Consider the following 24550-nt stretch of genomic DNA (forward strand, 5'->3'; position numbering starts at 1 on the left):
TTAAGTTGCAAACTTAGGTTGTTAATTTGAGATCTAACTTCTTGAAGGCATTTAGGGCTATACGTTTTCCTCCTAATACTGGTTTAGCTTCAATGCAGAGATTTGGGTAAGTTGTGTTTCTACTTTCATTAATTTAAAGGATTTTTAAAATCTTTGCCTTAATTTTGTTGTTAACCCAGGAGTTATTAAGAAACAAGTTGTCTAATTTCCATATACTTGTGTAGTTTTGAGAGATCTTGATATTTATTTGTTTTAATTGCACTATGGACTGAGAGTGTGCTCTGTATAATTTCAATTTTTCTAAAAAAATTAGCACCTGCTTTATTTCTGAGCATGTGGTCAACCTTAGAATATGTTCTGTGTGCAGGTGAGAAAGATGTATATTCTGTGGTTGCTAGAAGGAGTGATCTGTAATATCTCTTAGGTACAGCTGGTCAAGTGTCAAATTTCTTTGTTAGTTTTCTGCCTCAATGATCTGTCTAACATTGTCAGTGGGGTGTTGAAACCTCCTACTATTATTGTGTGGTTGTCTAAGTCTTTTTGTGGGCCAAGAAGAACTTGTTTTATAAATCTGAGTAATCCAATGCTTGATGTACATATATTTAGTAAAGTTTTCTTGTTGGATTGTATCCTTTATCAATATATAATGCTCGTCATTGTCTTTCTTAATTTTTATTTGTTTAAAGTCTGTTTTACATGATATAAAAATAGCATCTCTTGCTCATTTTTTTTTCTGTTTGTATGGTACATCTTTATCCAACACACTATTTTGAGCCTGGGTGTGTTACTACATGTGAGATGGATCTCTTAAAGACAATAGGTGGCTGAGTCTTCTCTCTTTATCCAGCATGCAACTCTGTATCTTTTAAGTGGGGGAATTTAGCCCATTTGTATTCAGGGTTAGTATTGACATGTGAGATTTTGATTTTGTCACCATGTTGTTTGCTGGTTATTATATAGGCTTGAATGTATAGTTGCTTTATAGAACCTGTGTGCTGTGTGCTTAAGTGTGTTTTGTATTAGCAGGTGTTGTTCTTTTGATTCCCTGTTTAGCACTAACTTAAAAACCTCCTATAAGACTGGTCTAGTTGAAATGAACCCTCCCTTCCATCATTTGCTTGTTTGTGAAGGATTTTATTTTTTTTATGAAGTTTAGTTTGGTGAAATATGAAATACTTGTTTTAATTTCGTTCCTTTAAGGGTGCTAAAAATAGGCCTTCAATCTTTTGTGGCTAATAAGGTTTCTACTGAGAGGTATACTTCTAGCTTGATGGTGTTCCTTGTATATATGACGTAACGATTCTTTCTAGCTGCCTTTAAGGGTTTATTTGTTTTTATTTATTTATTCATTTATTTTAATTTAATTTATTTTTATTTTTCCATTAATTATTGGATACGGGTGGTATTTGATTACATGAGAAAGTTCTTTTTTAAAAAAATTTATTTATTTAACTTTAGGTGCATACTATATCTGGCATTTCTCCCCATGTTATCCCTCCCCACCTTCCCCTCCCTCCCCATCCCCGCTGTCTCTCCCCTTATTTATTTATTTTTGCAATGACCTTGGTGACTCCGATGACTATGAGTTTTAGGAATGGCCATCTTTTATAGTATCTAGCCATGGTTTTTTGTATTTCTTGGATTTGCATGTCATTATCTTTAGAGGGATTAGGGAAATTTTCATGGATGATGCCCTCTAATATGTTTTTTAAGTCGCTTGTTCTCTCCCCTTCTCTCAGTAAGGCTGATGAGCTGTAGATTTGGTTTTTCTACAAAGTCCCATATTTCTTAGAAGTTTTGTTCATTTTGCTTCATTCTTTTTTCTTTATTTCTGTCTGATTAAGTTGATTTAATAAACTTGTCTTTGAGCTCTGAATTTTTTTCCTCAGTTTGGCCTATTCTGCTGTTAATGCTTCAGATTGTAATATGAAATTATTGTAGTTCTATTTTTAGCTTTAGAAGTTTAGTTTAGTTCTTTCTTTTTTTTTAATTTTTTATTGGATTTTAGGTTTTGGGGTACATGAGCAGAGCATGCAAGACAGTTGCGTAGGAACACACATGGCAGTGTGCTTTTCTTTCCTTCTCCCCTTCACCCACATTTGGCATTTCTCCCCAGGCTATCCCTCCCCACCTCCCCCTCCCACTGGCCCTCCCCTTTTCCCCCCAATAGACCCCAGTGTTTAGTACTCCCCTTTCTGTGTCCATGTGTTCTCATTTTTCATCACCCGCCTATGAGTGAGAATATGCGGTGTTTCATTTTCTGTTCTTGTGTCAGTTTGCTGAGGATGACGTTCTCCAGATTCATCCATGTCCCTACAAACGACACAAACTCATCTTTCAGCTCTCGGATCATTGTACCAGATTTCTTGGATTCCTTGTATAGGGTTTCAACTCTTTCCTGAATCTCAGTAAACTTCCTTACCATTAAGATGCTGAATTCTATGTCTGTCATTTTAGTCACTTCAGACTGATTAAGAGCCATTGCTGGGGAGCTAGTGAATAAGGGATACTCTGGCTTTTGAAGGTAAGGGACACTCTGGCATTTTTAATTGTCAGAGTTTTGTGCTTATTATTTCTCATGTGAGAAGCTTAGTATTCTTTTAACTGTGGTGTAAGTTGAGTATAGTCAGTTGGCTTTCCTTCTGGACACTCAGAAGGCCAATGCTCTGTACAGGAGCCTTATGTATGGGTGCATTATTGTGCTTGATTTCACAGGTATATAAATTGGCAGGATATTTGGTGTTGTAGTTTTAATTTTTATCCAGTAGATGGTGGTAGGGAGTAATAGACAGTAGTTTGGCTAATAGCCATATGACTTCTTTGTACTGTTTGTCATTTGTAGGCATGCTCTGCTTTGGAAATGGAGAGATAGCACCCTCACCAAATTTGCTCCTCGGTTTTCTGGGCATTCCCTTCAATCACCAGTGCCATGCCTGGCTTTCTTTTGTTAGGTGTTGTGGGCCAAAAGTCCCTTCAGGTAGACAGGATGACAGGGAGATACGCCACACCATTTCTGGACCTGTACAGCAGAGGGAGGCACACCCAACTTTAGCCCTGACTCAGGGCCCCATCCGTCTTGCCTTTCTCTGTGCTCTGACGCTGGGGACTCCTTCCCTGCTTGAGCGCTGAACACGGATCTTGGTTACCTACTCCAGAGCTGCATGCCACATCCCTGAAGCACTAGGATGTCCCATGGCTTGGAGTGGGTTCCGGCTTCATAGAGGGATCCAATGTCTTCCCAGGTCACCAGGAAAATACTCAGGTGGAGCAATGCACAGAGTCTGTGCTGTGCAGAATAGACATGTGTTACTCCCATGGGGAAGCTGGCTCCACTCTTTTCTGGCTCAGAGGTCAGCTAAGGCCTGTGCCTCCGAGAGAAAAATGGGGAGTGCTGGGAGATGGCCATCTATTACTGCTCTCCCCCGAGAGCTACCCAGTGCCCAGTGCACAAAAACTCCTGGTCTTTAAGCCGTTTAAAAGCATATCTCTACTTGTTCTGTGGGGAGACTCCCCATACCAGCTCCCATGTCTGTGGGGGATGCATGGTCCCTTGTATTTAGGGTCCCATAAATCAATGGTAAGAGTGAGCTGTCCCTTAGTTCTCTCACTCACCCCCTTTTCAGGAGCTCTCCAAGGCCTTAAAGTAGCTCTAGCACTCATGTACCCTGTGCAGGGTTTTCAGCTTCCTTCCTCTTCCGCCTAGGTGTCAGTGTAACTTTTCCATCCAACCTTGGCTATTTCTCTCCAAAGATCTTCCAACATTATGGTGGTTTACTTGGTAATTAAGTCTCTCTCCATGGGAGTGGTGCTTCTTGGTTGCATCTAGTTGGCCATCTTGTCCCCTCCTCCATTATTGTTTTGTTAATATTACATTCAGTCCCTAGATATAATCACACTCTCTAGTGACACGTGCCTCTAGTTTTAAAGTATATGGTTTTAAAAATTGTAAAATCATCTGCTATTAATAGGTGTAATAACTAAATTTATGTTACTAGTAAATTTTTAAGAGTGAATTACTGTTTTCAATATTGTAGTTTACTGTGATATAGTCTCTGTTGTACTTAACCAGTTACAGTATAAATATTTTATTATGTTCTAAAGATTTGCTTAGCTTTTAACTAGAAGCTTCTAGAGGGTGGGGAGGGATTGGTACAATGAACTTACCTTTTGTATTACCCCTAGAATGGATTTAAGAGCATGATTATAAGAAAAGTGGCTCATAGAACTAAAGGGATAGTAGAGCTCCAGCAGTTCTCTAGTCCAGGCTGGACAATTTCATAATTATCCAACATAAATGAGTACTAATATTCATCTATCATTATCCAGCTTACCAAAGAAGACTCTATGCAAGTTGTCAAAAGATTTCAAGCTGTGACAGCTTTTGCTACCTCATGCCCTTAAATTGTTAGCAAAAACATAAAGTAAGTGAAAATGATTACTTATACATTCTGTAGTACAGTGACCTTGCTTAAAGAGCACATTTAAACAAATTTGTATCTTTTCTTATTGGGACATAATCTTTCGCACACCTACAGGGTACATGTATTTGCTGCATATGTAAAATGACTAATGATCAAATCAGGGAATTTGAGATATCCGTCACCTGGATTATTTATCACTTTTCTGTATTAGGAACATTTCAAGTTCCCTCTTTTAGCCACTTTGAAATACACTGTTGCTCACTATAGTCACCTCACTATCCTATCAAACATTGGAAATTATATCTTGTATCTAACTGTAGGTTTGTACCCATTAATCAGCCTTTTTTATCACCTCCTCCCATCCACAGTATTCCCCGTCTGGCATCTGTCATTCTATTCTCTAACTCAGTGAGATAAACATTTTTAGCTGTCACATATGAATGAGAATGTGATTTTGTATTTTTGTGCCTGGCTTATCTCATTTAACATAATGATCCGCATTTCCATCCATGTTGCTGCAAATGAAATGATTTCATTCTTTTTTATGGCTGAATAATATACCATGGCATATATATACCACATTTTTATCTATTTCTGTCTTGACTGACACTTTGGTTAATTCCATATGTTTGCTATTGTGAATACTGCTGTGGTAAACTTGGTAGTGCAGACATTCCTATATTTGATATAGTAATTTCTTTTTTTTAATTTTATTTTTTTATTGCATTTTAGGTTTGGGAGTACATGTGAAGAACATGCAAGATTGTTGCATAGGTCCATACATGGCAATGTGATTTTCTGCCTTCCTCCCCATCACCTATATCTGACATTTTTCCCCATGCTATCTCTCCCCAACTTCCCACCCCCCGCTGTACTTCCCCTATCTTCCCCCAACAGACCCCAGTGTGTGGTGCTCCCCTCAATGTGTCAACGTGTTCTCATTGTTCAATGCCCGCCTATGAGTGAGAACATGTGGTGTTTGATTTTCTGTTCTTGTGTCAGTTTGCTGAGAATGATGGTTTCCAGGTTCATCCATGTCCCTACAAAGTGATTTCTTTTCTTTTGAATATATATCCAGTAGTAGTATTGCTGGATTATGTGGGAGTTCTGCTTTTAGTTTTTTTGACACATTTCCATACTGTTTTCCATAGTGACTCTATGGCATTACAATCTCACCAAAGCTGTATAAGAGTTTCCATTTCTCTGCATCCGCTCTAGCATTTGTCATTTTTTGTCTTTTAGATACAAGTAATTTCAACTGGGGTGTGATGATATCACATCATGGTTTTGTTTTGCATTTCTTTGTTGGTTAGTAATGTTCAGAATTTTCTCATATAGCTGTCAGTCATATGTATGTCTTTTCTTTTTTTGAGAAATACCTAGATCTTTTGCCCAATTTTTAATGGGATTGTTTTTTAGCTCTTGAGTTGTTAGAGTCCCTTGTATATTCTAGATATTAGTCCCTTATCAAATTAATAGTTCACAAATATATTCTTCCATTCAACAGATTGTATCTTCATTCTCTTTATTGCTTCATTTGTTGTAGAGAAGCTTTTTAGTTTAATATAATTTCATTTGTCTATTTTTGTTTTGCTGTCTATGTCTTTGAGGTCTTAGACATAAAATCTTTGCCTAGACTAAGGTCATGAAGATGGTTCTCTATATTTCCTTCCATTAGTTTTATAGACTTGAATCTTACATTTAAGCTTTTGTATATGGTGAGACATAAGGGTTCAGTTTCATTCTTTTGCATATGAATATTTGATTTTCCAAGGACCATTTATTAGAGACTGTCATTTCCCAAATGTATGTACTCAGCACCTATGTTGAAAATCAGTTGGCTTGAAATATGCAGATTGATCTTTGGGTCCTCTATATGTTCCATTGTCCTCCCTTTCTGTTTCTATACCAATACCATGCTCTTTGGTCACTAGAGCCTTGTGATATATTTTAAAGTTAGGTAGTGTGGTACCTCCAGCTTGGTTCTTTTTTCTCAGGGTTGCCTTGGTTATTTGGGGTCCATATTGGTTCCATGCAAATTTTAGGATTCATTTTTTCTAATTATGTGATAAATGACGCTGGTATCGTGGTAGGGATTGCACTGAATCTGTGGATTGCTTTGAGCAGTATGATAATTTTAATGATCTAAATGATTTCAATATGTGTACATGGGATGTCTTTTCATTTTTTGTGTCCTCTTCAATTTATTTTATTATCATCTTTTATTTTTCCATGTAGAGATTTTTCACCTCCTTGCTTACATTTATTCCTAGGTATTTTATGATTTTAGCTATGGTAAATTGGATTGTCCTCTTTATTTCTTTCTTGGCTACTTTATTATTAGTGAATAGAAATTCTACTGACTTTCATATCCTGATTTTTCTAGCTACTATTTTTTTATTACTAATTTTGAATCTATGGATTTATATATATTGATTTTTTGTCCACTGATTTTGTATCCTGAAACTTTACTTGATTTATTTATCAGATCAAAGAAGTTTTTGGTTGAGTCCATAGGCTTTCTAGATATAAGATTACATAATCTGTGAACAGGAATAGTTGGACTTCTTGTTTCCCAATTTGGATGCTGTTTATTTATTTCTCTTGTCTGATTGCTCTTGCTAAAAGACTTCCAGTTCTATGGATTGAATTGGAAGAGTAAATTTGGGCATCCTTGTATTGTTCCAGTTCTTAAAGAATTTCAGCTTTTCCCCATTCAGTATGATGTTAGCTGTGGGTTTGTCCTATCTGTTCTTTATTATGTTGAGGTATGTTCTTTCTATGCCTAGTTTTCTGAGTGTTTTTGTCATGAAGGGATGTTGAAGTTTATCAAATACATTTCCTGCACTTATTGAAATGATCATATGGCTTTTTTTCTTCATTCTGTTGATGTGATTTATTAATATAATATTTATGCATTTTCTTATGTTAAACCATCCTTGCATCATTGAATTAAATCCCACTTGACCATAGTGTACTATTTTCATGTGTTGTTGAATATCCTTTGCTAGTATTTTGTTGCGGATTTTTTTTATGTTCATTAGATAAATTAGCATGTAGATTTCTTTTTTTATTGTGTTCTTTTCTGGTTTTGGTATCATTCTAATGCTGGCATTATAAAATGAGCTAAAGAGAATTCATTCTTCTTCAGTTTCTTGGCATATTTTCAGAGGAATTGGTTTCTTTCTTGAAAGTTTGGTAGAATTCTGCATTGAAGTCATCCAGTTCTGGTCTTTTCTTTATTGGAAGACTCTTGATTACTGCTTTGATCTCATTACTGGTTATTGGTCTGCTCAGGTTTTCAACCTTTTTTTCTGATTTGATCTTGCTAGGTTGTATTTGTCCAGGATTTTTTGCATTTCATCTGGGTTTTCCTGTTTGTTAGTGTATAGTTGTTCCAATAGTCTCTGATAATATTGTATTCCTGTGGTATTCAGTGTGATATCTCATTTTTTATCTCTGATTTTGTTCATTTTGGTCTTCTTTCTTTTTTAAGCCAGCAAGTGGTTGATCAATTTTGTGCATCTTTTCAAAAAGCCAAACTTTTATTTTGTTAATCTTTTGTAATTTTTTTGGTCCCTATTTTACTTAATTGTACTCTTATCTTTATTCCCTTTACCTAATTTGGAGTTTGATTTCTTCTTGCTTATCCCAGAGATGCATGATTGGATTATTTGAAATACTTCTACCTTTTTGATGAAAGTGCTTATTGCTATAAACTTCCCTCTTAGCACTGCATTTTCCTATATGCCATATGTTTTGGTATGAGGTATTCCCATTTTCATTTGGTTCAAAAAGTTTTTGAATTCCCTCCTTAATTTCTTTATTGATCCAATAGTTATTCAAGAGCATGTTGTTTAATTTCTATGAATTTGTACAGTTTTCAAATTTCTTTTTATTGATGTCTAATTTTGTTTCATTACAGTAAAAGAAGACTTGATAAGACCGTGCTTTTTAAAAATTTCTTGAGACTTGTTTTTTGTCCTATCGTACGTTATACCCTGGAGAAAGTTTTCTTTTTATAAGAAGAATGTGTGTTCTGTAGCTGTTGGATGAAATGTTTTATTAATGTCTGTTAGGTTCACTTGGTCTGAAATGCAGTTTCAGGCCAATGTTTCTTTGCTACTTTTCTTATAGATGATCTGTTTAATGGTGAGAGTGGTATGTTGAAGTCCCCAATTATTACTGTATTGGAGTCTATCTCTCCCTTTAAGTGTAATACACTTTGCTTTATATCTCTAAGTGCTCCAGTGCTCGGTGCACATATATTTAGAATTATTACATTCCATTGCTGAGTTGATTCCTTCATCATAATGTAATGATCTTCTTTGTCTCTTTTTACTGTTTCTTTTTTTCATTTAACATCTATTTTATCTGACATAAGTATAGCTACTTTTGCTTGCTTTTGGTTTCTATTTGCATGAAATATCTTTTTCCATCCCTTTATTTTCAGCCTATATGTATCTTTACTGGTGAGAATGGTTCTTTGTAGGTGGAATATAACTGGGTCAGTTTTTTAAATTCAGCCTGACTACATCTTTTAAGTGGATAGATAAATCCATTTAAAATTAAGGTTATTATTGGTATATCAGAGTTTATTCCCGTCATCCTATAAACTGATTTATGGTTTGTTGCTTGCTCTCATATCATCATTGTGGCTTGGTGGTTTTCTGTAGTGTTAAGAGTTGAGTACTGGGGGGAGGACTCAAGATGGTGCTGTGAGAACAACCCAGGATTGGAGCTCTCATTGAATCCGCAAACGGTGAGTCGGAGCTGCATTTCCAGACTGATCTTTGTTGCCCACAGAACGGGGAAACTCCCAAGTATAAAAAAGACACGAGACGCCAGGCAGTAGGTCTGCCTGGCAAAGCCAGCAGCCAGGGCAGCGGCAGCCGGCCCAACCCAGCAATCCCCACAAGGTGCGCTTGTCCGGGTGCCCTGTTGAACCGGCAACCTGAGACTTGAGAGGGCTGGACTTGTGACTGAACGAGACTTGGACAGTAGGCCAGCACAGGGGATTGCAGGGACAGATCGTTTGGGACACCCAGTGGGATGAACAAAACCGTGATTTCAAACTATCCCGAGAAGACGGTCCGAGACGCTCTGTGGGGGAGGGGCGTCCACCACTACCGAGGCAACCCACCCCAACTGAGATACACGCCCACTGCTGACGCAGCCAGCCGTTGCCAAGGCAACCTGTCCCTACTGAGATACACATGCACTGCTGACGCAGCCTGCCGTTGCTGAGGCAACACGCTACAACGAAGAGACTCCACCGCAGGGCATGGCGGAGACCACAGCAGAGCCTGCAGGAACAGGGTGAATCACACAACAGCAGGGCGGAGCCTCGGCAGCCAAACAGTGGCTAGTCTGCCTTCTAGCTGGGCAGGACACCTCATCAGACATCGAAAAATAAAGCCCGAACCCCCCAACACAGAGCATTTGAGAAAAACAGGGTTTTTTTTAATGCGCTCTGTTGCAGCAGAATCAAACATAGCAGCCTAACAGCCCTGAATGAACAACAGAGCTCACAGCTCAGCAATTGAGCTCCAAAAAACTACAGACTGTCTCCTCAAGCAGCTCCCTGGCCCCTCTATATCCAAAAGACTGACATTTGGCAGGCATCATCCTGGGACAAAGATAGCAGAAAAAGAAACGGGTAGCATCCCTCACTGTGCCACAGCTGCTAGAGGTGCACCCCAGACAAGCAGGGCCTGAAGTGGACCTCAGCAGTCGTACAGCAAAGGAGATAGGCCGGTAGAAGGAAAACCAAGTAACAGAAATACTTCATCATCAACAAACTGGGTGTCCACTCAGAGACCCAATCAAAAAGTCAGCAACTACGCAGACGACAAGCAGATAAACCCACAAAGATGGGAAGAAACCAGCGAAAAAAGGAGGAAAATACCCGAAACCAGAACACCTCACCTCCTAGAAAGAACCAAAACTCCTCACCAGCAACGAAGCAAAGCTGGACGGAGAATGACTGTGACGAAATGACGGAATTAGACTTCAGAAGGTGGATAATGAGAAACTTTTGTGAGCTAAAAGAACATGTATTAAATCAATGCAAAGAAACTAAGAACTTAAAAAAAGATATGAGGAAATGATAACAAGAATGGATAACTTAGAGAGGAACATGAATGAATTATAGGAGCTGAAAAACACAATATGAGAACTTCACGAAGAATGCACAAGTTTCAATAGCCGACTTGACCAAGCAGAAGAAAGAATATCTGAAGTCGAAGACCGACTCAATGAAATAAAACGAGAAACCAAGATTACAGAAAAAAGCGCAAAAAGGAATGAACAAAGTCTCCAAGAAATGTGGGACTATGTGAAAAGACCTAACCTACGTTTGATAGGTGTACCAGAAGGGGACAAAGAGAATGAATCCAAGCTGGAAAATACTCTTCAGCACATCATCCAGGAAAACTTCCCCGACCTAGCAAGACAGGCCAACACTCAAATGCAGGAAATACAGAGAACACCACAAAGATATTCTGCAAGAAGAGCAACCCCAAGGCACATAATCGTCAGATTCAACAAGGTTGAAATAAAGGAGAAAATACTAAGGGCAACCAGAGAGAAAGGTCGAGTTACCCACAAAGGGAAGCCCATCAGACTCACAGCAGATCTCTCGGCAGAAACACTACAAGCCAGAAGAGAGTGGGGACCAATATTCAACATTCTTAAAGAAAAGAACTTTCAACCCAGAATTTCATATTCAGTCAAACTGAGCTTCAGAAGTGAAGGAAAAATAAAATCCTTTGCGAACAAGCAAGTACTCAGAGATTTTGTCACCATCAGGCCAGCTTTACAAGAGCTCCTAAAAGAGGCACTACACATAGAAAGGAACAATCAGTACCAGCCATTCCAAAATCACATTAAAAGTTAAAGAGCATCAACATAATGAAGATTCTAAAACGACTAACAGGCAAAACAGCCACTTAGCATCAAAATGGCCGTATCAAATTCACACATAACAATATTAACCCTAAATATAAATGGACTAAATGCACCAATCAAAAGACACAGACTGGCAAATTGGATAAAAATCCATAACCCATCAGTGTGCTGTATCCACGAAACCCATCTCACATGCAAGGATACACAAAGGCTCAAAATAAAGGGATGGAGGAAGATTTACCAAGCAAATGGAGAGCAAAAAAAAAGCAGGAGTTGCAATTCTCATCTCTGATAAAATAGACTTTAAAGCAACAAAGATCAAAAGAGACAAAGTAGGCCATTACATACTGGTAAAAGGATCGATACAACAAGAAGAGCTAACGATCCTAAACATATATGGACCCAATGCAGGAGCACCCAGATACATAAGGCAAGTTCTTAATGACTTACAAAGAGACTTAGACTCCCACACAATAATAGTGGGATACTTTAACACTCCACTGTCAATATTAGACAGATAAACCAGACAGAAAATCAACAAGGATATCCAGGGCTTGAACTCAGACCTGGAGCAAGCAAACCTGATAGACATTTACAGAACTCTCCACCCCAAATCCATAGAATATACATTCTTCTCAGCACCACATCACACCTACTCAAAAATTGACCACATAATTGGAAGTAAAGCACTGCTCAACAAATGCAAAACAACTGAAATCATAACAAACAGCCTCTCAGACCATAGTGCAATCAAGTTAGAACTCAGAATACAGAAACCAACCCAGAACAGCACAGCTTCATGAAAACTGAACAACTGGCTCTTGAATGTTCACTGGGTAAACAATGAAATGAAGTCAGAAATAAAGAAGTTCTTCAAAACCAATGAGAATGAAGACATAACATGCCAGAACCTCTGGGACACATTTAAAGCAGTCTGTAGAGGAAAGTATATAGCAATAAGTGCCAATATGAGGAGAATGGAGAGATCCAAAATTGACACCCTATTGTCCAAATTGAAAGAGCTAGAGGAGCAAGATCAAAAAAACTCAAAACCCAGCAGAAGACAAGAAATAACTAAGATCAGAGCTGAACTGAAGGAGATTGAGACACGAAAAACCCTTCAAAAAATCAATAAATCCAAGAGCTGGTTTTTTGAAAAGATCAACAAAATAGACAGACCACTAGCCAGATTGATTAAAAAGAAAAGAGAGAACAACCAAATAGATGCAATAAAAAATGATAAAGGGGAAATCACCACAGATTCCACAGAAATTCAAACCATCATCAGAGAATATTACAAACAACTCTATGCACATAAACTAGTAAACCTGGAAGAAATGGATAAATTCCTGGACTCCTGTGTCCTGCCAAGCCTAAACCAGGAGGAAGCTGAAACTATGAATAGACCAATAACAAGGTCAGAAGTCGAGGCAGCAATTAAGAGCCTACCACACAAAAAAAGCCCAGGTCCAGACGGGTTCACAGCCGAATTCTACCAGACCTACAAAGAGGAGCTGGTACCATTCCTTCTAAAACTATTTCAAACAATCCAAAAGGAGGGAATACTTCCCAAATCATTTTACGAGACCAACATCATCCTGATACCAAAACCCGGCAGAGACCCAACAAGAAAAGAAAACTTCAGGCCAATATCCATGATGAACATAGATGCAAAAATCTTCAATAAAATATTGGCAAGCCGAATACAACAGCAAATCAAAAAACTTATTCACCATGATCAAGTAGGATTCATCCCAGGGATGCAAGGCTGGTTCAACATACGCAAGTCTATCAACGTAATTCAGCACATAAACAGAACCAAAAACAAAAATTACATGATTATCTTAATTGACGCAGAGAAGGCATTTGACAAAATTCAACAGCCCTTTATGCTAAAAACCCTCAATAAACTCGGTATCAATGGAACGTATCTCAAAGTAATAAAAGCTATTTATGACAAACCAACAGCCAATATCATACTGAATGGGCAAAAACTGGAAGCATTTCCTTTGAAATCTGGCCCTAGACAAGGATGCCCTCTTTCACCACTCCTATTCAATATAGTTCTGGAAGTTCTAGCCAGAGCAATCAGGCAAGAAAAAGAAATAAAGGGTATTCTATTAGGAAAGGTGGAAGCCAAATTGTCTCTATTTGCAGACGACATGATAGTATACCTAGAAGACCCCATCGCCTCAGCCCAAAAACTCCTGAAACTGATAAGCAACTTCAGCAAAGTCTCAAGATATAAAATCAATGTGCAAAAATCACAAGCATTCGTCTACACCAATAACAGACTTAAAGAAAGCCAAATCAAGAACGAACTGCCATTCACAATTGCTACAAAAAGAATAAAATACCTTGGAATACAACTCACAAGGAACGTAAGGGACCTCTTCAAGGAGAACTACAAACCACTGCTCAATGAAATCAGAGTGGACATAAACAGTTGGAGAAACATTCCATGTTCATGGTTAGGAAGAATCAATGTCGTGAAAATGGCTATACTGCCCAAAGTAATTTACAGAATCAATGCTATCCCCATCAAGCAACCACTGACTTTCTTCACAGAACTGGAAAAAACCACCATGAACTTCATATGGAACCAAAAGAGAGCCCGCATAGCCAAGTCAATTCTAAGCAAAAAGAACACAGTGGGGGGCATCACACTACCGGATTTCAAACTATACTACAAGGCTACAGTAGTCAAAACAGCATGGTACTGGTACCAAAACTGAGATATAGACCAATGGAACAAAACAGAGGCATCAGAGGAAACACAACATATCTACAACCATACAATCTTTGATAAACCTGACAAAAACAAGCAATGGGGAAGGATTTTCTGTTTAACAAATGGTGTTGGGAAAACTGGCTAGCCATGTGCAGAAAGCAGAAACTGGACCCCTTCCTGACACCTTACACCAAAATTAACTCCAGATGGATTAAAGACTTAAACATAAGACCTGGCACCATAAAAACCCTAGAAGGAAATCTAGGCAAAACTATCCAGGACATAGGAGTAGGCAAGGACTTTATGAACAAAACACCAAAAGCATTGGCAACAAAAGCCAAAATAGACAAATGGGACCTAATGAAACTCCACAGCTTCTGCACAGCAAAAGAAACAGTCACTAGAGTGGATCAGCAACCAACAGAATGGGAAAAAATTTTTGCTGTTTACCCATCTGACAAAGGGCTGATATCCAGAATTTACAAAGAACTCAAACGGATTTACAGGAAGAAAACAAACAAGCCCATCCAAAAGTGGGCAAAGGATATGAACAGACACTTTATGAAAGAAGACATATATGAGGCCAACAATCATATGAAAAAATGCTCATCGTCACTGGTCATCAGAGAGATGCAAATCAAAACCACATTGAGATACCATCTCACGCCAGTTAGAATGGCGATCATTAAAAAATCTGGAGACAACAAATGCTGGAGAGGATGTGGAGAAAAAGGAACACTTTTACACTGTTGGTGGGAGTGTAAATTAGTTCAACCATTGTGGAAGACAGTGTGGCGATTCCTCAAGGCCGTAGAAATAGAAATTCCTTTTGACCCAGCAATCCCATTACTGGGTATATATCCAAAAGACTATAAATCCTTCTACTATAAGGACACATGTACACGAATGCTCATTGCAGCACTGTTTACAATAGCAAAGACCTGGAATCAACCAAAATGCCCATCGATAATAGACTGGATTGGAACAATGTGGCACATATACACCATGGAATATTATGCAGCAATCAGAAATGATGAGTTTGTGTCGTTTGTATGGACATGGATGAATCTGGAGAACGTCATCCTCAGCAAACTGACACAAGAACAGAAAATGAAACACCGCATATTCTCACTCATAGGTGGTTGATGAAAAATGAGAACACACGGGCACAGAAAGGGGAGTACTAAACACTGGGGTCTATTGGGGGGGAAAAGGGAGAGCCAGTGGAAGGGGGTGGTGGGGAGGGATAGCCTGGGGAGAAATGCCAAATGTGGGTGAAGGGGAGAAGAAAAGAAAAGCACACTGCCATGTGTGCTCCTAACGCGACTGTCTGACATGCTCTGCTCATGTACCCCAAAACCTAAAATCCAATAAAAAAATTTAAAAAAGAAACAAAGAGTTGAGTCCTTTCTCTTTTTTGTTTGTGTATTTGCTCTCCTAGTGGCTTTTATATCTTTGTATGTATTCATGGTGATTGATATGATTCTTTATTGTCTTGGTGTTGTACTTCCTTAACTGTTTCTTGGTCTGATCTAGTGGTGATACATTCTATCAGCTTTTATTTGTCTGGCAAATATTTTACTTTTCCTACATTTATGAAGAATGACAACACTGAGAATAGTATCCTTTATTCGCAGGTACCCCCCCCCACCCCACTGCCAGCCAGCATTTTGATTATATCATCGCATTCTCTATTGAGCTGTAACATTTCTGCTGAAAAATCTGCTATTAGTGAAATGGAGGTTCATTTATAGGTATCTAGATGCATTTCCCTTACTCTTTTAAGAATTTTCTCTTTTTCTTTGATTTTAGAAAGTCTCACTAAGTTGTGCCATGTATAAAACCTTTATGCTTTGTGACTGTTAAAGCTTTCTGTATTTGGATATCTAAATCTTTTGCTAGACTTGGAAAGGTTTCATCTATTATTTCATCATCTATGTTTTCTAACTCATTCATTTTTTTCTTTATCTCCTGGGACTCCACAAATTTAAATATTTGGTCCCTATATGGTGTTACATATGTAATGTAGGCTTTGTTCATTCTTTTAAATTCTCTTTTATTTATTTTTGTCTGACTGGGTTATTTCAAAAGGTTTGTCTTCAAGTTCTGAAATTCTTTATTCTACTTGATTTAGTCAATTATTTAAACTTTCCCATATATTTTCAACTTCATTCAGTGAATTATTTAGTCCCAAAATTCTGTTAGTTTGTTTTTTTAATGATGTTTATCTCTTTGGCAAATTTCCCGTTCATATCCTGAATTGTTTTTCTGATTTCTGTATATCGTTTTTCAGTATTCTCTTGTATTTCCCTGGGTTTTTAAAAATCAATATTTCAAATTATTTTCCAAGATTTTGTAAATTTATTTTTGATTTGGACCTATTTCTGAAGAATTATTGTACTCCTTTGGAAGTGTCATATTTCCTTGCTTTTTCATGTTCCCTATGTTGTTATGTTGATATATGCATATGTATTATAACAATTGCTTCTAATGTTTTGAATTTGTTTTCATAGGGGAGGACTTTTTCTGAAGATGCATCTATGGTGTTTGTTGGGTAGGTGACTTTGGTTTTGATTGTGGGTGCTTGCAGTAGCATAGTTGCTGTGTGCTTTTTTTGTCTGAAAATAAAATTACTGGTGTTTATGATATCCTTGATGACTTAGGGTCCAGTTATTATTGGAGGCTTTGGTGAAGTTTTGCTGAAGACTGGACCCCAGTGGTGGCATTGGTAGGCTGAGGCTGTTTATCCTTGTCCCCTGGGCAGAGTATTATGGCTCCTGTGTTAGTGGATCTATGGGAGCTGATTATCGGGCCTCTATATTGTTTGCTTGGATTTCAGTTGTGGCATTGGTGGCCAGATGGTTGGGAAAGTTCTCAAGCCACTATACAGCAGATGTGGCATGGGCAATTGCAGTAGCAGTGGTGGGACAACTCTCTGGGTCTTCAGCAGTATATGCTGGCATTGGTGGTGGCCCCAATGGGCTGGGTAGGCTAATTTCCAGGTCCTCAGGTAGTGTGTGCATGTAAATGTCAGCTGTGGCAGTATTCGCAGGGTGGGTGTCTTCAAACTCAGTTCTCTGGGAGGAGTGCTCAAAGAGACAGGCTGGGTGATACCTAGACTTCTGGACTACACACTGTGGCATGAAGGGGTGAAGTAGAACTAAGTGAGCATGTTTTTGGTCCTCACAGTGGTGCATACTGACATTGGTTGTGGGAGGTAGGGGCAGAGTAATCCTTAGGCAACCAGTATAATGTTAAAGTGGAGAGAGGCAGCAAAGGCAGCTGCACTGAAGCTTTGTTACTAAGGAGGGTGGGGTTGTTTTCAGTGGCAGCTGCCATATGCAGGTGGATGGGGAGTATGCACATTGTTCACACTTTGTCTCCAACACTGGCAGTCAACATTTCACTCGAACTTCATTTTCAACAGCAGCATAGAGCAACTGAAGCTACAGGTAGGGAACTCTGCTGCTGCATAGTGGCTTCCCTCCTGGAGGCAGTGGGGTCACTGCCTGTTGCCCATGTTTTGGCCCTACTGATAGCTGCCAGCCAGTGTAGTGGCTGTAGGTGGGGGATGTCAGTGAAGCTCCAGGAATGTGGAGATGAAGGCGCTGTTGAGATCAATGGCCAAATCTAATATTAGGATCTGGGATCTCAAAATGGCACCTTGCAGTAGTTGTCTAGAACTTGGAACAGAGAGGAGGTAGAGTCCAGCACAAGCTCCGTCCTTAGAGCAGTGCTATTGTGTGGTCTTCATGCAGCTCCCTGTTAGTTTCAGGCAGGGTCTGCAAGAGTCAAGAGGCTCTTCCATGTCTAAGATTGCAGGAGTTCACAGTAGAAAGGTGGACTTACCCTTTACCCATATCAGGGAGTCTCACCAGGCTCCCAGCAGATCCCAGCTGAGGAGGCTGCCTTTCTTCCTTCTCCTTCTGTGCTTTAGGTATTTCCTGTCACTTTGCTGTTGGACCACAGTGTTCTCTTTTGGATAAGCTATTCAAAGTGTGATTACCTACTGGTTATTTAATTCTTATTTGTGGTGAAGGAGAGTATAAGATGTCTCTAGTAAGCCATCTAGAATTACCTGCTGTTCAGTTTGCTATCTTTAACATGTTTAACAATAAGGTATTCAGATGAAGAATTGTCCTATCACAATACTTAAATCTAAAATGTGGATAAATGTTATTCACTGAAGCAGACAAATGTAGAACCTGAAAGATGGCTGACTAGAAGCAGCAGCAATCAGAGGCTCCCACTGAAAATAACCATAACAGCATGCCAATCTTGCAATGGCAACCAAAATATCCCTCCAGAAACTGACAAGGCAGCTGGCATGATCCACAGAGAGGAAGGAAGAGCAGTGTGGTATGGTGGCCCACCTGAGAGCCACACAGGACAGGAGAACCTCCGCCCTCCAGCCAAGGGAGGTGGTGAGCATGTTACCAAGCCTGGGAAACTATGCTATTTCCATGGAACTGTGCAACCCATGGATCGGGCGATCCCACTCATGAACTCGTGCCACCAGGCCTAGGGTCCCAACCACAGAGCTGCGCAGATTCTCAAAAGCCTCTCAGCTAGAATCTACTTAAACTTGCCAAGCTCCCTGGGAGAGGGATGATCAGCACCACAGCTACAGCTGCCTGCTGTCTAAGCCATTTGAGCTCCTTGGCAGGGGAGGGTGACAGCCAACACTAAGATTGATCACTGCCTACCACACTAAGCTCCCAGGGTGGGGGAAGAATGACAGCCCTCTCTATAGCTTCAGGCTGCACTTTTCCCCTGCTGGTGCCAGGGAGGCTTGATGATTTGGTCCCAAGAGGGATCTCCCACAGCCCAACACACCAGCTGTGTCAGACTGCAGCCAGAGTACCTCTTCAGGCCTGACCCTGATCCATCCATCCTCACTGAGCAGGGCCTCCTTGGAGGAACTCCAACCACTCTAGCCAGGGACTCAGGTACAGAACCCTGATCTCCCTGGCCTGAGCACCTAGTAGGAGGGACAGCCACAGTTGTCATGGACCAGCAGACTTAGTCTTTCCTTCTGCTAGTTAGGAGGAATCTGGACAGCCCAGACCAGTGGGTTTCCCACCAGCAAAGCACACCCCCTCCAACAAAGGATAATAAGAGTGCTTCATTAAATGGTCCTGCTTCCTGTGCCACCCAACTGGGTGAGACCCTCCAAGAGGGGTTGTCAAACACCCCATGCAGAAGCGTTCCTATTGGCATCAGGTTAGTATCCCCTCAAGTTCAGAGATCCCAGAGGAAGGAATAGGTACCCATCTTTACTGTTCTCCAGCCTCTTCAAGTGACATCTTCAGGCTTGGGAACAAACCAGATCAATAGGACCTGAACTGAAGCCCCAGCAAACCACAGCAGTCCTACAGAGGGAGACCTGACCATTGAAGGAAAAACAAAAATGAAACAAACAGAAAGCAACAACAACAGCATCAACAATAAGAACAAAAAAGCCTGCACATAAACCCCATCAAGGGGTCAGCAGCCTCAAAGATCAAAACTAGACAAACTAACGATGAGAAAGAACCAGCAAAAAATGCTGAAAACCCATCTAATTAAACTAAAGACCTTCTGCGTGGCAAAAGAGGCTGTCATTCGCGTGAACAGGAAACCTACAGAACAGAAGAAATATACAGTATTTGCAATATACCCACCTGACAAAGGTCTAATATACAGAATCTACAAGGAACTTCATCAAATTTACAAGAAAAAAAAAAAGCAAATAACCCCATCAAAAAGTGGGCAAAGGATATGAACTGATACTTCTCAAAAGAAAATATTTATGTGACTAAGAAACATGAAAAAAAGCTCAACAGCACTGATCACTAGAGAAATGCAAATCAAAACCACAATAAGATACCATCTCACACAAGTATAATGGTGATTATTAAAAAGTCAAGAAACAATAGATGCTGGCAATGGTGTGGAGAAATAGAAACAATTTTAAACTGTTGGTGGGTTTGTAAATTAGTTCAACCATTGTGGGAGACAGTGTGGTGATCCCTCAAGGATCTACAACCAGAAATATCACTGGGTCCAGCAAACACCTTACTGGATATATACTCAAAGGAACATAAATTATTCTACTATAAAGACACATGCACACGTATGTTTATTGCAGCACTATCTACAATAGCAAAGACATAGAACCTACCCAAATGCCCATCATTGTAGACTGAAAAAAGAATATGTGGTACATATACAACATGGAATACTATGCAGGCATAAAAATGAATGAGATCATGTCTTTTGCCAAAACATGGATGAAGCTGGAAGCCATCATCCTCAGCAAACTAAGACATGAATGGAAAAGTAAACACTGCATGTTTTCACTCATAAATGAGAGTTGAACAATGAGAACACATGGACACAGTTATGGGGACAATGCACACTGGGGCCAGTCTGGGACTGAAGGGTGACGGGATAGAGAGCATTAGGTCAAATATCTAATGCATGTGGGGCTTAAAACTGAGATGATGGGTTGACATGTGCAGAAAACAACCATTACACATGTATACCTATGTAACAAAATTGCATGTGCTGCACTTCTATTTCAGAACTTAAAGTAAAATAAAAAAGAATATATAGAATGAGAACTACTCTATAGCCAATTTTGTTTTGAAAAGTTGAGGTTTTTGTGCAATCCATTGTAGATATTGTGCACATTTTACAGCATTTGGCTGCAACATTCTATATTTTGACAAACTTACAGTGTTATATATCAACTATTATAGTACCATATAGAATAGTTTGATTATCCTAACAAATATCTCATGTTTTGCCTATTGAACTAACCATCCTCTATATCCCTGGCAACCACTGATCTACTTACCATTTATTTTGCTTGCCCTTTTCAGAATTTCATATAAATGGAATCATCAGTGTATAGTATTTCATTGTACAGATGTACCACCATTTGCTTGCCCACTTGCCTATTGAAAGGCATCTTGGTTGTCTCCATCTCCTGTTTTCTTATAATTATGAGTAAAGCTGCTATAATCATTTGTATGTAGGATTTGTTAGAATGTAAATTTTCAAATCAGTTGGGTACCTACCTAAGAATGTAATTGCTGGATCATACGGTAAAACTGTTTAACTTTGTAAGAAATTGCCAACAGTCTTCCATAGTGGCTGTACTATTTTGCATTCCCATGTACAATAAATGTGAGTTACTGTTATTCCTCATCAATAATTGGAATTTTTAGTGTGATGGATTTAGCCATTATAGTAGGTTGATAGCCTTTTATTCTAAAGTGTATACAATAAAAATCACATGGAAGTTTCATACTAAGAACACGATGGAAGATTATGCTTGCATGAAATTTTCAGGGTACTTTTCCAGAATAATGTTAATAGCTTTAATTACATTTTTTAGCTTGAAAATATATTTATGTTAAAATTTATGCTTGCTTAGGAAATATATTTTAAAGACTGAAACTATTTACTCCAATACAACTTTGGGGGAAAAAAAAGTCACCGTTAACTAACTCATTTATATCAATCATCTTAGAATATAGTATATACTATTGACATATACAAAATGCTAGATTCTGGTCAAACTTTTCAGTAGCCTTGACTTTGAAACATTAAGCAATCAAAGTCTAAATAAGAAAATTCTTAAACACTGTTAAATATGCATAAGGGTTAAATGATATATCCTTTGTATTTTTTTCTATGTAACACTAAATAAAGCTAAATTTTGTTTTGCTGGAATTAAGACTCCAAATCTTTAAAATTTAATAGACTATAAATTAACATTTTGGAGCTGTCTTATCATGAAACATTAAAAATCTCTGTGTCTACTTCATATTTTAAGAAATGACGAGAAGGAATCAGTGCCCAAATGAGATTTCAAGTTCTAAGTACACTGAAATTGTGTGCTGATTTAGTGCTGATCTTAGATTTTACTGATTGAATATATTGCAATAGACAGGGCACCTAGCACCTTAATACATAATTTTCAGTTGAATAATGGCTCAAAATTAAACTACAAAGTATAGATTTGTTAACCAGCCTAAGTGATATTCTGCTAGAATGTACAGGCAAATAGTCAATCTCCTTCAAAAATTATGTACAAGGTCCTATAAACTAAACTGTTTCAACTTATTTTAGACTTTCTCAAAATTAAAGACAAAGACATTTCAAAATGTTTGTCACAAAAACATGACATATTAAACTTTCATAGAAGTTTTATATGGTATCTACTCAACAGAAGATAAATATGTTCTACCAGGTACACACTTACTAAGTCAGAACAAAAAGCATGTTAATTCAGGACAGGGAAAGACAGGGAGGAAAAGACACTGTGCTCCTTTAAAGCATCTTTAAATGAATCAGACTGGTAATCTAATTACTAAATTGACTTCCTAATTCTTAATTTTGGTTAACATTTTTAAAAGAGAACTAATCTAAACTGAGAAATAATCTCATCTGATTCCTGATAAGAATGGATTGATTTATATTTTTAGAGTGCAAAAAGCATCTACAGTATACAAATATATTTTAAAACAAACTATTACATTGTGAAACATATAGCCCTTCTGTGTCTTCTATTGCATGCATTCCCCACTGTTTTCCTAGTAACACAGCTGTGTCACATCTGTAGGATATTACAGTAATGGCATGATTCAACAAATTTAGAAATAACCAGCAGTTTTTGAAAAAAAAATTAATGGTTTTTTGTCCAATAATTAACCAATGAATTCAAAACATCTAATCTAAGGTTAAGAATACTGTAGCATAATACAGTACTGATTCAATTCAATACGTTTAAAGGTAAAGGCTCAGAAGTGTATTAAGTATTTTAGATGATAGAATAGAAGCTTCCTGAGGACACAGAACATACAAACAGAAAATTAAGTTTTATAGAAAATTAAGGTTTACAGAAGTGAATTATTGAGTTAATTGAAAGAAAATTAAGGTTTATAGAAGTGAAAAATTGAGTTAATTGAAAGAAATGAGTTAAAAGGAGAAAACAGGAGGTGTCATACAAATATTTATATTTCTAATTACATTTATACTCCAGGTTTCTTAAGTACTTTGATATGAATGATAGATTTGAAAGGTGAGGTGTGAGAAGTAAACAGAATAAGGGGAACTAATTATTACTTTTTGGAAAACAATATAATGAGATTTTCCCCTTATGCAAAGTGCATGCCATCACTTATTTTCTCAGTAGAGATGGGTAATTAGAGAATGAAGCACACAGTTTTTCTACTGGGTTTTCTTTTTGGAAAAGTAAATCCAGATTTGCCTATATATTGTATGAAAATTTTAATATAAGAACATTCATTGAGTTGATATTTTACCAGTACTCATTTTACATTAATATGAACACAAAAAGCAAATTCAGTTGATAATTTTTGTGTATAGTAAATATTATTTTTAAAACCCTGCAAAACATTAACAATTTCAAGATTTTAAATCAAACATCAATCTATCTAAATACATCATCATCATCATCATCATCTATCCTTCATACAAAAGTTCCAGTCCCATGAAATTCACACAGTTGTAGAAATATTAATATTCATAACAAGTCCATCTTATTTTCTTTAAAGTCCTAAATATTCTATATGAGATATATTCCAACCTCCTACAAACCAAACTAATACTTTCATTGGTTACAAAGTTTTCCTATTTTAAATGTGTGTGTGTACTAGTTAATAACTATTTTATAAGTCGACCCAAACAGAAAGGAGCAGACAAGAAGAAATGCTTCTTAAAAGTAGCATTAAGTGAATTAAAACTATCCCATGAACAATATTTTTATTCTGTAATGTTTAAAGAGTATTTTGTGTTTAGTTGTTACAAATCATTCTGTTATATCACTTTCTGAGACTCAGTTAGATGACTGTAGTGTTGACTACTTGATTTGTGCTATTTTTCTTTTGCTTTTCTATTTGGAACTGTGGATCAAGAACCTGACAAGCTATATATATATATATATATATATATATATATATATATATATATATACATATATATATAATTTGAATCATCAACTATACATCATTTTAATAAATTAAACTCTAATCTAAAACCATGATTAGTAAACTAGAAATATATGTGCAACAGAAATATATAACGTTAATGATCACTTTCAAATTCATTTTATTTAATCACCAAAATAACTCTGTGTGGTATTTATTATTATTTAAGTTCTTATAGAATTGGAAACTGAAATTCACAGCAGTTGAATAATTTGCTTAATGTTATACAATAGTTAGCTGTGGGGCATGAGTTTAAATTTACAAAGCCACCAGTATATATTTATTTATTTATCTATCTATCTATTTATTTATTTATTTATTTTTTGAGATGGAGTTTTGCTCTTGTTACCCAGGCTGGAGTGCAATGGCGCAATCTCGGCTCACTGCAACTTCCGCCTCAGCCAACAGTATTTACCAAAGACCACATGTGTCCATGAATCTGTAAATCCCATGCTCAACTGACCCTTTTAAATGTAGTGTTCAAATAA

General features: G+C 37.8%; 1 protein-coding gene across 4 annotated transcripts in view; it reads right to left on the bottom strand.

Annotated features, from left to right (window-relative positions):
- HDX (highly divergent homeobox) overlaps positions 1-24550 on the bottom strand; it is a 216047-nt gene that overhangs the window by 78853 nt on the left and 112644 nt on the right. The window lies entirely within an intron of this gene.

The sequence above is a fragment of the Callithrix jacchus genome, chromosome X (assembly GCF_049354715.1).
Source record: "Callithrix jacchus isolate 240 chromosome X, calJac240_pri, whole genome shotgun sequence".
Lineage (NCBI taxonomy): Eukaryota > Metazoa > Chordata > Mammalia > Primates > Cebidae > Callithrix > Callithrix jacchus.